Here is a 15,890-nt window from a genome sequence, read left to right on the forward strand (position 1 = left end):
GGACATATTGTCCGGAGAGAACAGTAGTTGGAGAAGGATGTCATGCTGGGTAAGGTGGAGGGTCAGAGAAAAAGAGGAAGACCCCTAATGAGATGGATTGGCCAGGTGGCATCATTGATGGACTCAAGTGTGGCAGCAGTAGTGAGGTTGGCCCAGGGTCGGACATTGTTTCGTTCTGCTGTGCATGGGGTCGCTATGAGTCGGTTCCAATTCGATGGCATCTGACAACAACAACAACAATCTGACTAGCAAACCTGCTTTAAACTCTCTCCACCCCACGTTCTCCTTCTCTGCTAGGCTGTTTCTCTAACAGATTTTTCTAAAGAATTCACCTGCTTACCCAGCATTCATGTTCTCAATTCCCATTCGCCCTTCCTAGCTCACTTCCATTTCCTCCTCACTTCTGCCCCACCATGCCACTAAACTTTCATCTTCATCTTATTCAACCTCTTTGTTTCTCAGGAGCTGCTTTCACTCCTTTAGTCCTTCACATCAAACTAACTCTTGAAGTTTTCATCTAGTTTATAAATTGCTTCTTCACAAGTTCATTTGAAAATACTTCTCTGCTCCCATGTTGAGCCTCACCATTCTCACCGCAGGCCATTTACCTCCCTTAAGTAGTTTCTCATCTCTCCTCAGCGAGTCATTTCCATTCTCCACCTCACTTGACTGTTGGAACGCATGTTTGTTCTTTTTATATACCTTATCTGTTTATCATTTGATTGCTCACTGTCTCTGTTCAAGAAAGAAAGAGCCATATCTGACTTATTCATCTAGATATACTAAATGTGGCATCATCTCCAGCATGTTGGGAGTCCTTAATTAAAACTTAACTGAATCCATGAAGGTGTAAATGCACAGAATCCAATGATGAATAATTCCTGGTTGAAATTAGCATCTCCAGTGTTTTAACCCAGCAGGTAAAATTCTTATGCGAAAAAAGTGGACAATACACACTATGTAAATTGTTTCATACAGTATCTATTTGTTCACTGTCAAAGTATTAGAAGTATACTATTCTTTTACTATTTTTTAAATATCTGTATTAATAAAATAATGTCAGGAAATTATTTTCTTCACAGGAAGTGTTAGTTCATTGTTAAAAGAGCTGTGATGTGGTATAGATCGAACTAGCCAATTTACCAATCTTAAACATAAACTAATAGGTAAGTATTTCTTCAAATACTACATGAGTCTCACAAACTGTCTTTCTATATTGCTTTACACTAACAACAGGCAACGTTACAGACAGTGATAAATACGAGAAAAAAATCCCATGTAAATATTATGAACTTGCATATATTATCAGTATAAATCCCTGACTGTCACCACCTCAAAAAATAAATACTAAGTGACAAATCAAAAGTAATCACCTTAATAACTTTACAACTAAACATTGCAATTAAGAAATAACTTTAAATTAGAATTGTTTAAATGTGAAATTGTTTCTAAAATATCCTACTTGTTGTTTTTAAGTGCTGTTGAGTTGGTTCTGACTCATAGTGACCCTATATAGGGTTTCCAAAGATCAATTGGTGATCTTGAACCAACTCTGTGGTTCAAACCAACTTTTCTGTTCAGCACATTATCCTGCAGCGACACACCTTTTTTTAAAAAAAATCCACAGATCTAACAGTATCTTGAAGCTATTACATAAACATTAATTACCATTGCATATTGCAAGTAGCAACTTAGCACTGTGCCTATGCCATAAACTAAAGTAGCCCTGGATAGGGTTTCTGAGACTGTAAATCTTTACAGAAGCAGAAAACCTCATCTTTTTTATACGTATATACATATATATGGTATTGTTGTTAAGTGCCATAGAGTCGGTTTCGACCCATAGCAACCTTGTATAGGGTTTCTGGGAAGTGGCTGATGAACTTAAACCTCTGACCTTGCAGTTCAAACCAACTTTGCAGTCCAGCACATTAACACACCAGGACTCCTATATATGTGTATGTGTGTGTGTGTGTGTTGTTGTTGTTCTGACTCATAGCAACCCTATGTTCCAGAGGAGTGTCAGGTGAGCTTAAACCACTGACCTTGCGATTTAAACAGACCTTGCAGTCCAGTGCATTAACCTTCAGCGCCACACCAGGACTATATATGGAGAGAGAGAGCTAACTGCAAGGTCGGCAGATACATACGTCTTGGTGTGATGCTGTACGATAAGCATCGGACTGCATGTGAACCACAAGGTAGGAGGTTCAAAACTGTCAGTCACTCCTTGGAAACAGTATACGGGGTTGCTATGAGTCAGAACTGACTTGCTGGCACTTAACAGCAAAATATATATATATGGAGTTCTGGTAGCGTAGTGGTTACTAATCGGGCTGCGAACCGCAAGGTCCGCAGTTCGAAACTACCAGCTGCTCCACGGGACAAAGATGAGGCGATCTGCTCCCGTAAAGATTTACAGCCTCGGAAACCCTGTTCAGGGTCGCTACGGGTCGAAACTGACTCGACGGCACTTAACAACAACAACAACTATATATATATATATATATATATATATAGAGAGAGAGAGAGAGAGAGAGAGAGAGAGAGAGAGAGAGACCTGGTGTGATACTGTAGGATATACACTAGACTGCTAACTGCACCTGTAGCTCCTTGGATATGCTATAGAGAGTGACTATGAGTTGTAACTGACTTGATGGTGTTTAATAACAACATTACATATATCTGATATATATGAGTGTGTATGTGTGTGTATATAGATAGATAGATAGATAGATAGATAGATAGATAGATAGATAGATACATACATACATACATACATACATACATACATACATACATAAAGGATCTCTGGCAGCATAGTGGTTACAAGCCAGACTGCCAACCTCCAGGCCAGCAGTTTGAAGCTACCAATGGTTGCACGGGAGAAAGATGAGGCATTCTGCTCCCATAAAGATTTACAGCCTCAGAAACCCTGTACAGAGTCACTATGGGTTGGAACCGACTCCATGGCACATAACAACAACAATAACAAGAGAATCCTCAATTATCAGCCTAGAAGAAAACCTTTGGTAAAATCAATTACTTCTTGTACTATTGTATAATCACTTATTATGTTTAGTTTGTATTTTCAGATAAAGTCTTAGATAAATTCATTGTATCTATTTAAGCAGCACATATCTATCCACCACTTATCTGTCGGTTTGTCATACTATGGTATCTTTTGTAATGCTGTGATGCTGGAAGTTATGCCACAGGTATATTAAATACCAGCAAGGCCACCATGGTGAGCAGGTAGCTTCCAGACTAAGACAGATGAGGAAGAAGAAAAGGCAGAATATTTCTGAATATTTAGCCACTGAAAATCTTACAAATAGCAGCAGAACATTGTCAGATATAGTGCCAAAAGATGAAAATATTAAGAATAACACCAGAATATTACCAGATATGAAGTCCTGGTGTGTCACTGTAGGATAGGACTAAACTACAAGGTTGGTTTAAACGGCCAGGTAGCAGTTCACACCCACCAACTGCTACTCAGAAACCATATAGAACGTCATTATGAGTCAGAACTAACTCAATGGCACTTAACAACAACATTGCCAGATATACTGCCGAAAGATGAGCCCCTCAAGTTGGACGGCACTCATAAAATTACTGGGGAGGAGTTGCCTCCTCAAAGTATATTTAGTTGCTCAGGATAACACGAATGGAGTGAAGTTTTTGCTGATGGGCTTCAACTCAAAATGAGGAGACACAATTGCAAATATCCATTAATAATCAGTACATGAAATGTACAAAGTATGAATCTAAGAAAAATGGAACTTGTCAAAAATGAAATGGAATACATAAAGATTAATATCTTAGTCAGTAGTGAGCCAAAATGAACTGATATTGGCCATTTTGAATCTGAAAATCATATGGTTTACTATGCTGGGACCAGAAAATTCTGGAGGAACAGCATAAAATTCATCATCAAAAAACATATTTCATGATCTATTTTGAAGTACAAAGCTCTTTGTGATAGGATAGTATCTATATACCTACAAGGAAGAGTCCTGGTGTGGTATTATGGGATAAAGCATTGGACTAAAAAGTCGGTTTGAACCAAAAGGTTGTTGGTTCAAAGTCACCAGCTGCTCCTTGGAAACCCTATACAGGATGGCTATGAGTTGGATATGACTCAACAGCACTACCACCACCACTACCATGACAAGAAAGACCAATTAATACCACTATTATTCTAATTTATGCACCAATTGGTAAAGCCAGGGATGATGAAATTGAAGAATCCTGGTGTGGTGCTGTGGGATAAAGCACTAGAACACAGAGTCAGCAGTTCAAATTCACCAGGCCCTCCTTGGGAACCCTATACAGTGTCACTATGAGTCAAAAGGACTCAACAGCACTAAACAACAACAATCAACTTTTTCAGACTGAAATGGGTCAAACATGCACGCAAGATATGTAATGATAATTACTAGTGATTGAAATACAAAGGTTGGAAACAAAGAAAGAACCAGTATTTAGAAAATATGGCTTTGATGATAGAAATGATACTGAAAATCGCATGATAGAATTTTATAAGAGCAATGGATTATTCATTGCAAATACATTTTTTGAAAAACATAAAAGATGACTAAACACATGGGCCTTACCAGATGGAATACATCGGAATCAAAATGACTACATCTGTAAGAAGAGACAATGGAAAAGCATAATACCATCAGCCAAAACTAGGCCAGGGGCAAACTGTGGAACAGATCATCAGTTGCTAACATGCAAATTCAGACTGAAGCTGAAGAAAATTAAAAGCATTCTATGAGATCCAAACTATGACCTGGAAGATATTCCATCTGAATAGAGAGACCATCTCAATAACAAATTTGATGTACTGGACACTAATGAATGAAGACCAGAGAGGTATGCGATGGCATCGAGAACATCATCTAGGAAGAAAGCAAAAAATCATTAAAGAGACAGGAAAGAAAGAAATGATGAAAAATAATGTCAGAAGAGACTCTGAAACTTGCTCTGCAGAATAGAGATGCTAAAGCAAATGAAAGAAGTGAGGAAGCAAAAGATATAAACAGAAAATTCAAAGGGCAGGTCAAGAAGCCAAAATCAAGTATTATAAAGAAATTTACAAAGATCTGGAGTTAAAAAATCAAAAGGGAAGAACATGCTGAGTATTTCTCTAAGTAAAAGAACTAAAGAAAAAAACGAACCCTCAACTTGAAATATTGAAAGATTCTATAGCCTAATAGTTAGAAATTCGGCTGCTAACCTCAAAGCCAGCAGTTCAAAACTACCAGCTGTTCACAGGAGAAAGATGAGGATTTCTGCTCTTGGAAACCCTATACACAATGGCTATGAGTCAGAAATTACTCCAAAGCACATAACCACCACCACCATTGGCAAAATATTGAATGATGCAGAAAACATCAAAAGAAGATGGGAGGAATACCCAGAGTTAGTAGACTGGAAAAAAACATGGTCGATGTTCAATAATTTCATGATGTAGCGTATGATCAAGAACTGATGGTACTGAAGGAAGAAGTCCAAGCTGTATTGAAGGCTTTGGCAAAAACCAAAACTCAGAGGATTTGCCAGTGTACAAACTGAAACGTTTCTACCAACTGATAAAGCACTCACTGGAGATGCTCACTCATCTATGCCAAGATATTTGGAAAACCGATACATAGCCAACTGATTAGAATAGATCCATATTTGTCCCAATTCCAAAGAGAGGTGACCCAGTGTAATACAGATATCATTGAACAATATCATTAATATCACATGCAAATAAAATTTTGCTGAAGATAATTTTTAAATGACAGTATATAGACAGGGAATTGCCAGAAATTCAAGCCAGATTCAGAAGAGGATGTAGAACTAGGTATATCATTGCTGACATTAGATGAATCATGACTGAAAGCAGAGAATACCAGAAAGTACTTGTCTTATATCTGTATAAAAGGGAGGTAAACGGCATTTTAAAAAAAAAATTTGTAAATGTAAGCTAAAAATCACAGTAAATCATAAAACTGACAATCACATAGCAGAAACAGCAAAATCGGGTCCCATCCCTTTGTTCTCTGATGCTAATAAAGAAAGGAAAAGGAAAACCCTACCTGCTCCTTTTACCATTTTCATTGGAAAATGAGTTATTTGATTCCCCAACTGCTGTTGTCCTTATATCTAAGAGTGAGAAGATGAAGAGTTGGCTAAAACTTCATTTCATTGTCTCTAAGTTGTTCTTGACAAAAGTATAAACTACAGTGCTCACAAATGTCATCAAGCCACCCCTTCCTCGTCTCCTTGTTGTCTACATTAATTAAGTCTGGAATCCTTAGACTTGCGGGAAAGTTAAAAGAGGTTTTGGATTTTCTCTGAACCTATTATTTGGTCAAATATGACAGCCTATGAAAATAAAAAATGACTTGCTTCTATTTGTCTATTCATTCTTGCCAATTTTAAGGGCAGTTTCAGAAGGCAATATGGACAATCCTCCTAATATGGAAGAAATTAATTTATAGAATATCTATTTCCAGTTCAATATTTAGCCAACACTTAGACGAAAAAATTACTGTTGCCCCAAAGAGTTTTCGGTTTTGTGAGTTATAGCTACTAACACTGCCATATTAGAAATTAAAAACTGATTTTTTAAAAAATCACATTGGAAAGGCAACTCACAAACATAGATATGTAAATAGCCACTGTGTAAAATTATTTAACCTCATTTATGAAAGAAATGCAAATGTAAATAAAATGCTATTTTTATAAAGCAATTGTCTATATTTTTCTGATTTGCTATTTTTATTCTGTTAGAGTGATCACACCCATTGTTGCCTTAGGGAAACCATTTTCTTGAACTGCTTATAAATGGACACAATATTTCTCAAGAACAAGATGGTAAAAGTAATAATAATAAAAATAATAAGTAACATTTCATTACATTTTGTTGAATTTTTCTAGAAACCTTCAAAATAACTAAATATTATCATTATTGCTATTTTACTTTTGAGAAAACAAAGTTTTAAGGAGAAAAATTGTCTTATGATCATACAACTTATAGGTTGTTGTTTTTGAGTCGATTTTGACCCATAGAGACCCTGTATAGGGTTTCCAAGGAGCAGATGATGAGCTTGAACCTCCGACCTTGTGGTTCAAACGGCTTTGCAGTCTGGTGCATTAACCCACAGCGCCACACCAGGACTCCACAATTTATAGGTAGTAGATTAAAAAGAAAAACCTGAATAACATACTTTTTTTTTGGTAAAATGGAGCAAATAATATCTATTCTATATACTTCACCAAGTGACATAAGTATTAAATGGGTCCATGAATATGGATATATCTTGAAAAAAAATTTATGAGGGAGAAAGTATTAAATTTAGATATTATTTTTTTTCCATTGTAAGCAGCTATTTTTTTAAAATAAAAATTTTATTGTGACTTGAGTAATAGTTCACATTGGAGAACATTGGTTTTACACTCATATTTCGGTTCAATGCAATGATTACAATTCCCTCCACGCATCATCATTCAACAGTATTTGCTTCCATTCCCTCTTTTTTTTTTTTTTTTTTCAAATGTACACATAAACACTCGGAAATATGTAATAATTTACACAACTGAAGGGCACATTCTGCAAGTCTGCCTCCTGGCCACCAACAAACAGCCTTTCTCTTTCCCTGAGTCTAGAGTCCTTAGCTGCTGGATTTCTCCATGTCCTTATCTCTGGTGTCACAGCTTCTCTGGATAGGGTTCCACATTCCACTCATGCTCTTCTCCCTGGATAGTCCTAGGGTCCTCTGTACCTAGACCATAAGATTAACTACTCCCCCCTTTTTGTTACAGAATTTCTTCCTTTATAGTTGTAATAATCATAATTAGTTATGATAACAATTACTCCATACTGACTCATAAAAATCTTATCCCCATCTCCTTTCATCAGACCCATCTAGACAAGATGAAAACTATTCAGTGTGGATTTTACCTCCCACTGCACATTCTGAAACTAACATCCCTTTTGAAAACTTGTAAACCAGTCACTTTTTGCCTTTATAGACCCCCCATTTTAGGTAGCCAATGTCTAAGTTACCTGTCCCTATCAACCTTGTATACAGAAGGGATAGGATTGATCTTTGATGTGAAGACTCCTTCCCTCTGATAAGATATTTTTAAGATACATACTAAGAAAATAAAGATGTGCATAAATATTTAGGTAATAATTCCGTGAAGAAGTACTTTTCGTAATACTAAAAAACTATAATCAACTAAGTTAGCTAATGATTTAGTATTTGATAACATAAGTCTCCTCCAGTCTATAACATGTATTCATACCTTTCTTGCTCATGGACACAATCTGTCTGGCACATAGTAAAACCAAAACCAAACCCACTGCTATAAAGTCGATTCTGAATCATAGTGGCTCTATATGTTTTTCAAGTCTGTAAATCTTTAGAGGAGCAGAAAGCCACATCTTTTTCCCACAGAGCAGCTGGTAGTTTGGGGATAGCAGTCCAACTATCCTATAGTACCAGCGGGGCTACTTTGCCATTAAGTGTATATTAAGTCGATTCTGACTCATAGAGATCCTGTATCGAGTTTTCAAGGAATGGCTGATGGGTTTGAACCACTGGCTTTACTGTTAGCAGTCCAGTGCTTATAGAATAATGCCACACCAGGACCCCTTGGCACATAATGTTGTTGTTATTGTAAAGTGCCATCTAGTTGATTCCAACTCATAATGACCCTGTAGAGGGTTTTCAAGGAGCTGCTGGTGGGTTTGAACCACTGAGCTTGTGGTTCACGGTCCAGTGCTTGTCCTACAGTGCTACACCAAAAAACATAGTCGGGACTCAATAATATTTCTTTAAGATGTGAATGAATACAAAATAATGCACAATTATAAAATGTCATGTTTTAACAGAAAACGTCAAGATTGAGGGGGAGCATATTATAAGACTACATTAAAAGAGACATCACAATTTGTAAACTCTACCTGTGAGTGTATAGAGTGCTGGTGTGGCACTGTAGGATAAGCACTGGACTGCTGAGCACAAGATCAGCAGCTCAAGACCACCCAGTTGCTCCTTGGAAACCCTATACAGGGTTGCTGAGTTGGAACTGACTCCATGGCTCTTAACAACAACCACCTGTGAGTGTATGGACAGAAAAATGTCTGGAAGAATAAACATATGCATACTCTTTGTTTTTCTCTGAAATGTTGTAAACTCTTAGGACAGTACTGATGCATCTATGTGTACAAAATATATTGCTGATTGAATCAATAAACGAATGACATTTTAAAAATAGTATCTTTAGGGGAGACTAAGACTAATTGTTTTTTCTTTTCTTGGTGCTTTTCTATATTACAAAAAATTTAAACAGTAAGCATGAAGTGTCTTTGCATTTACCAAAATAATATAAGAAACATAATTAGGAAATTTTTAATGTAAATGACCCACAATATTTACTAATAACTGATTGTTTTCCTATTATGTTTCAGTTATTGCATTCAGCAATAAAACATACTATAAGTTGCTCTGGTAGTGTAGTGGTTACGAATCAGGCTGGGAATCGCAAGGTCAGTAGTTCAAAACTACCAGTTGTTCCACGGGAGAAAGATGAGGCTTTTTGCTCCCATAAAGATGTATAGCCTTGGAAACCCTGTACAGGGTCGCTATGAGTTGGAACCAACTCTACGGCACATAACAATAACAACAATATGTTACAGAAAATGACAAACCTAATATTATTCCGGGAATTATTATTGGGATTGAGTCTAGAATCTAAGTCAAGTGGTTTTGGGGCAATTTTTCCCCCATTATACCAAATCAATTAAAATTTCAAAATATCAATGAGTAAATAAAAATTTGGGCACAGCAATAGTCACTGGTAGGCAGTTACTTAGCTATAAATTAAATTATTTATTATTTAACTATTTCATAGTATTAGAAAACTGCAAAGTTCTAAGAATACTGCATTTTCAGGTACATGGATTGTCTTTGGGTTTTATGAACTTCCTAAAAGGTTTTTTCAAAATTGTGTGTATTGGAGATGCATATGTGCATTACTCTGGGAAGAGATGAATATCTTTCATACAATCTGTAAAGGGGTTAGTGATACAAAAATATTAATTTATAACTAAAGTGATCAAATCTACAAGCAAGGGAGAGAACAATATCGATGGTAGATAAAGGGCATACACGAGAAAAAGAAACCACAACTAACTCTGTCTTCCTCTTTTTTATTCCTGGAATATATTTTTCAATATACAAATGATTCCATTTTAGAACTTTGCTTTTTAAGTAGGAGCACTAGAAATTATACTGATAGGTTATGAACACAGGTCAAATTCTCTTTATGAAATGAACTATACCAGGTGCTAAGAAATATGTAGATATATATATATATATATATATATATATTTTTTAATTATCCTATTGGCACTGTAGGACTAGCACTGAACTGCAAGGTCTGCAGTTCACGTGCACCAGCCACTCCTTAGAAACCCTATAATACAGGGTTGCTAAGAGTCTGAATCTCAAAAGCAGCTCAAAGACACTTAATAACAGTACAATTCAACATAATGCAAAATACTTTAAAGTGATTTACGTTGTTAAAAAGAAGCAGCGTTTTCTTCCATAAAGTCCCCTACAGGAAGTTTGTAAATTGCTTTGAGAAGATTAAACGCTTCTCTGTGCATTTCACAATGATTGCTTAATTTAAAGTTTAACTCTTCCTCTGTTCAGTGAATGAAGTAAATGCCTGTTTCTTACCCTAACATCAAAATCGATTCACAAAGTTTAAGAACTCTGAGCAGTAATTTTTAAACTCCTGACAAGGTTTATTTCACTAGCATCCCCTGCAAATATCTCTTTCCATATTTGTTCAACAAACAGAAACTAAGCCAAGGGCAAACTCCTTAGAACTTAAAGAATTAACATTTGCAAATACCATAACCTTAGAAATGACACCCATCCAAACGGTATGTTTTAATACTCTCCTCTCTGTCTGCCTTAGCGGAATAAACGCTTACATCATCAACCAGTTTAAGCAGCGTCTCGGTAAGTGTTCTAGTTTTTGAGGCAAAATAATTAAGATTAAAATAGTTTAAAGTTGTAGGAAACTTTAGATACCATAAGCTATCATTATTTTAAAACCCAAAGCATTCCTCCTGCCTTTTGGGAAACAAAATTACTAAAATAGTTCTCACTATTCACTCTTATTATTTGATCAAATCTTTTTTAATGACTACTTTTGAGTTCTGTTCTCCTGGCACGTCATATAACTTCGGGGAAAGTGAGTCAGAATACCAACCTGTCAGTTTACAGAATAACAATGTTTACCAGTAATTCTTCCAGTAATTCTTCAGTAGTAACTTATTAGCATATTAAATACTCAGCAATACTTTGCATGTGTAACCAAAATGATTCCTTCTTTTTAATTGAAATTTAGTCAGACAATACTAAACATCCTTAGTGCTGGGTCAAATGGCATGCTGCTCAGGTTTAGGGAGCAGTAACCATTGGGTGACTATCACGTGGGGCACTAATAAGCGCCACCTCACTGCCGTTTTCAAAGTTGGTTTTCAGGGCTGCAGCTGAAAGAAACATCTTATCAGTAGAAGCCACATAGCATTTAAACCCCAGAAAGATAATTTGTGTCTCTTAGAAGGAAATTCAGGTCCTTGATCTGTGTTTCATTTCAAAACGCGGAGGACATGCAGAATTTTTAAGGCAGTGAGCAAGCATTAAGGTTTCCCCTCTATAGTTTCTTCCTCCCAAGTAAACCACAAACAAAGAGCTGGGCAAGGGAGTAGATCACTGGAAGAGTAAATACAAATGCATTGCTTACAGTTCTCAGTCACATGGGATTCTTCAGGCTCCTCTATCCTTTAGCTTTCTGTGAGGATCCTTTTCAGTCCCAGACTACTGAAAAGTTAGAGTCCTCTTCTGGGCGGGAGGGGCTAAAATGTGGGGCGGGACCTTTTTGTTTGCAGATGTTTTAAGGTGGAATTAAAAAGAAAGAGGGAGGAAAGGCATTGCTCACTTAGAAACTAATATTTGAAATTTAAATATTTAATTTTCAGAACCAGGAGTTTGAAGCCAAAAATACATTTAACAATGTGTAAATTAACCTATCCTAAATTATATGTATCCTAGTGTGAGTCTTTGGAACTACTCCTTGTCCTTAACTAGTTACAACTTCCTTTTTTTTTTTTTTCCCTCCCAAGCAAGTAAGAACAAAATTGAAAAGAGAAAATACATTGAGTGTGTTCTCATTCTTTAGAAAGGCAAAGTATATAACACATTAAAAATATAATATGCACAAATTTTCATGAACAGATCATTTTTGTAATAAAATGGTCATATATTCCTCTCAAAACCTCAAAATACCATTGCTTCATAACCACGTTTTGTTCACTGAAATTAAAGATACACCAAATAATGTAACGCATATGTTGAAATTTAGGGGGAAAGATCTTAAATTAGATTGAAATTTGAGGTGCATATTCAAATATCTGATATCACTAATAAAGAAGGTACAAATTATATATTTATACAAATTCCACAAGAATCAATTAGTGTCTGTAAATACTGACATGTTCATTCACTATATCTTGTTTTTCAAATATAAATATTCTATTTTTGTCTTTAAATTAAATACTGAAGTCTCTACTATAAAATTTCCAAAGAAAGAATAAAACTTCTTCAGGCTTATTCAAAATTTCTTAAAATTTTTTAAATTTCTGGCCAGGGTTAAATATATGGAGAGATGTTTTCCTCTTTCCAGTTATTTTAAATGAGACTGCCTTGTATCCATTGCTGTTATGAAGTGTTGTCGAGTCGGTTCTGACTCATAGCGACCCTATGTAGGATTGCCAAGGAGCAACTGGTGGGTCTGAACTGCCAATGTTGTGATTTTCAGCCCAGTGCCAGATTCTACAGTGGCACACCAGGAGCCCACACTCATACTTAATAAAAACTGCTATGAGGACATGACACTTCCTCTCTAGAATACACACACATTACTTTCCCGTTCTGTGATTCTGTTACTTCCATGTCTAAATCCATTTGGTCCCATACCTACAACCTCAATGTTTGCATAGACCCCTAGAAGGAGGATTTAACTACAGATTTGCCATTCTCTTTTTATCTTTGGATCTCCTTCAAAAATATTTCCAACATTGACTTACTAACTCCAAGAATTTCTTCCTCATAGATGAAAAAGTCACTGCCTTCACAGCCAGCCCTCCTCAACCTGTAGAGTCTATTAGATCTGAAGACCTCTCTTTACTAGACAAAGATCAAGCTTGAAAAAGAATACTTGTGGGACTCTGTTGAAACTAAGCAATATTCTAGCAGCCTCTCTAAGTTCAATTGTACCTTATGGAGTATTTCTAATTGATAATTTTCACACATTTTGCTATTAATTGTTGACAACTTTTAAAAGTTTAGACTGAGAACAATAATCTAATTTTAGAACTAGACAATTCAGCAAAATGAACAGCCATAAAACTATCCAAATTTACTAACAAAGAGGTGTCTATTTTCTAAAATTCCATGGTTTGAAAAATAAAGAAAAAAGAACATACACTTTCTGATAAATTTTCCTTCTTTTAAATACAATGCATTCTGTCTTTTTTTCTCTCACTTCTAATTTACCTGTCTGGTTCTCTAACTGCGTGAAAGTGTTAGTGATGGGTATGGTGAAATTGATTTGTCTTCCAACATTCTGTACTTGAGGAATATGATATTGCTATGTGGGAGTAAAATCCACACACATAATGAAAATGATTGGCCAACTTTGAGAATACCCAAGACGTCCCTCCATTCATTCCATTCTACAGATGTTTTGGAATCGAATTAATCTATATGGACTCCTGGTGCAGCACTATAAGATCAACATTGGACTGTGAACCAAAATGTCTGCATTTCAAACCAGCTGATCCTCAGAAACCCTATATAGGGTCTCTATGAGTCAGAACTGATTCAATGGCACTTAACAACAACAATGACAGTCTAATCTATAGTACAAATGATAGAAAACACTAGGGAAACCCTGCAAAAAAAAAAAAAAAAAAAAAATGACCCTATCAGCCAATTTAATGACTTAGTGAGGAAATAAACATAAAGTAAAAAATAAATAAATAAATAAATAAATGTTAAAACTAATATTTTAAGCAAAAATATTGAATGATTTTAGAGGAAGTTGAATAGTGAAATTTAATCTAGATTGTAGGTATAACCATAGAATATTCTCAGTGGCCACAATTCAACTAATTTGCTGATAGTTATATGTCACCCTGTTCTACTGCTCTATTCAAGTATACAGGTCCATAATCCAACTATAATTATCACAAAATAATAGGCTGGCATTCTTGCAAATTTTTCTATCTGTGAACATTATCTGTATGTGTCATTTTAATTTTTTATGTAATTACAAATAAGAAATTAGTAAGTCAACAGGCCCAAAAAGAAAATTACTCTCAGTTTGTGAGGTTTTTGAAGCCTGCAGCAAGTTGACCTCCATCTTTAGTTCAAATTAGCACAAAGTCTTACAACTTTCCTCCTAAATTCAACTGAAATAATCCTTCAATTGCTAGCTCTTTTGGAAAAAATGTTCCCTTTCCAGCAGAATCAATTGTTAAACTTCATTCAAGACACTAATAGAGCAGCGATCAATTTGTACTTAATTCAAATTGTAGCAATACAAGATAAATTACTTTATGCTCCGAGAGTGTAGGTGACAAGCCTTTTTCATCTCAATAAATCCCCATTCTACTGGTAGCCCATACATAGTTTTCTTGCTGGATGAATGCTTGTTCAATCTAATTGTTATTGGGGTTAAAGATATCTTAAGATTATACCCAAGAAGTACTCAACTTGCCACTGCCATCATTGACAAAGAAGAGGAAGCTTATCTTTTTTACTTTATAGACGAAAGAAACACCTGAGATTAAGTAAGAAGATGGTGGAATAAGCAGATACACTGAGCCAAACTTCTGCAACAAAGATATGGGAGATCAAATGAAACAGATATAGATGGTGATCCTGAAAACCTGAGCATCAGTAGGACAGAGAGGTGGATTGAGTGACAGCTGGAAGAGAAAGCTAAACAGGAGCAGTGAGAGATGAAAACCAGGTGGCGAGCGGGTTGGCATGGCCCAGCATGGACATACTGAGCTTTTGGGAACTGCTGTTAAAACAACTTACAGCTGGAAGCTAGTAGCAAGAGGTATAATTCGCCCTTGTTCCCATGCCTTCCTAGTAGCCAGGAGCATGGTCAGTCTCTGCCCTTGACAACCCAGTGGCCAGTGGCTCCCCCTCTTGTGCAGCCTCTGCTCTGCCTTGGGTCAGGCATAACGCACCTGCTTCTGAGAGCTCATAACCCTGCCCTGAACTTCTCTATACAGTGAATAGAGAACTAATTAGATTCACACTTCCGATCTCTATTACATCCACCAGGAGATAGGTGGTGAGTGCACAATGTCTCAGAGAAGATATACAATTTTTGTTTGCACAAAGAAACAAGACAGAATGTCTCAAACAAGTGAGCAAAATACAGCTTGAAAATTTAACACCAGAAATGATACTGGAACTACCTGATTAGTAATTTTAAAGAATGCTAATTAGGTAACTTCAGGGAATTTTGAGATAGATCAAGAAAACTACAGATGCAGTCAAAGAAAATATAGACAAGATTATGGGGAAATTCAAGAAACAAACTAACAAAATCATTGTAAAAATGGGAGCCATAAAAGAAATAGCAATTAGAAAGCCAAAAGATTAACACGAAGACTTCAGAAATGATAACATACTGAGAGGTCAAAGAAGTCGAATTGAGTGAATAGAAAATCAAATTATTGTGCTTGAAGAAAAAAATTTCTCCATATTCATCTACTAGAGGAGCAA

Source organism: Chrysochloris asiatica, unplaced genomic scaffold (genome assembly GCF_000296735.1).
Source record: "Chrysochloris asiatica unplaced genomic scaffold, ChrAsi1.0 scaffold00210, whole genome shotgun sequence".
Lineage (NCBI taxonomy): Eukaryota > Metazoa > Chordata > Mammalia > Afrosoricida > Chrysochloridae > Chrysochloris > Chrysochloris asiatica.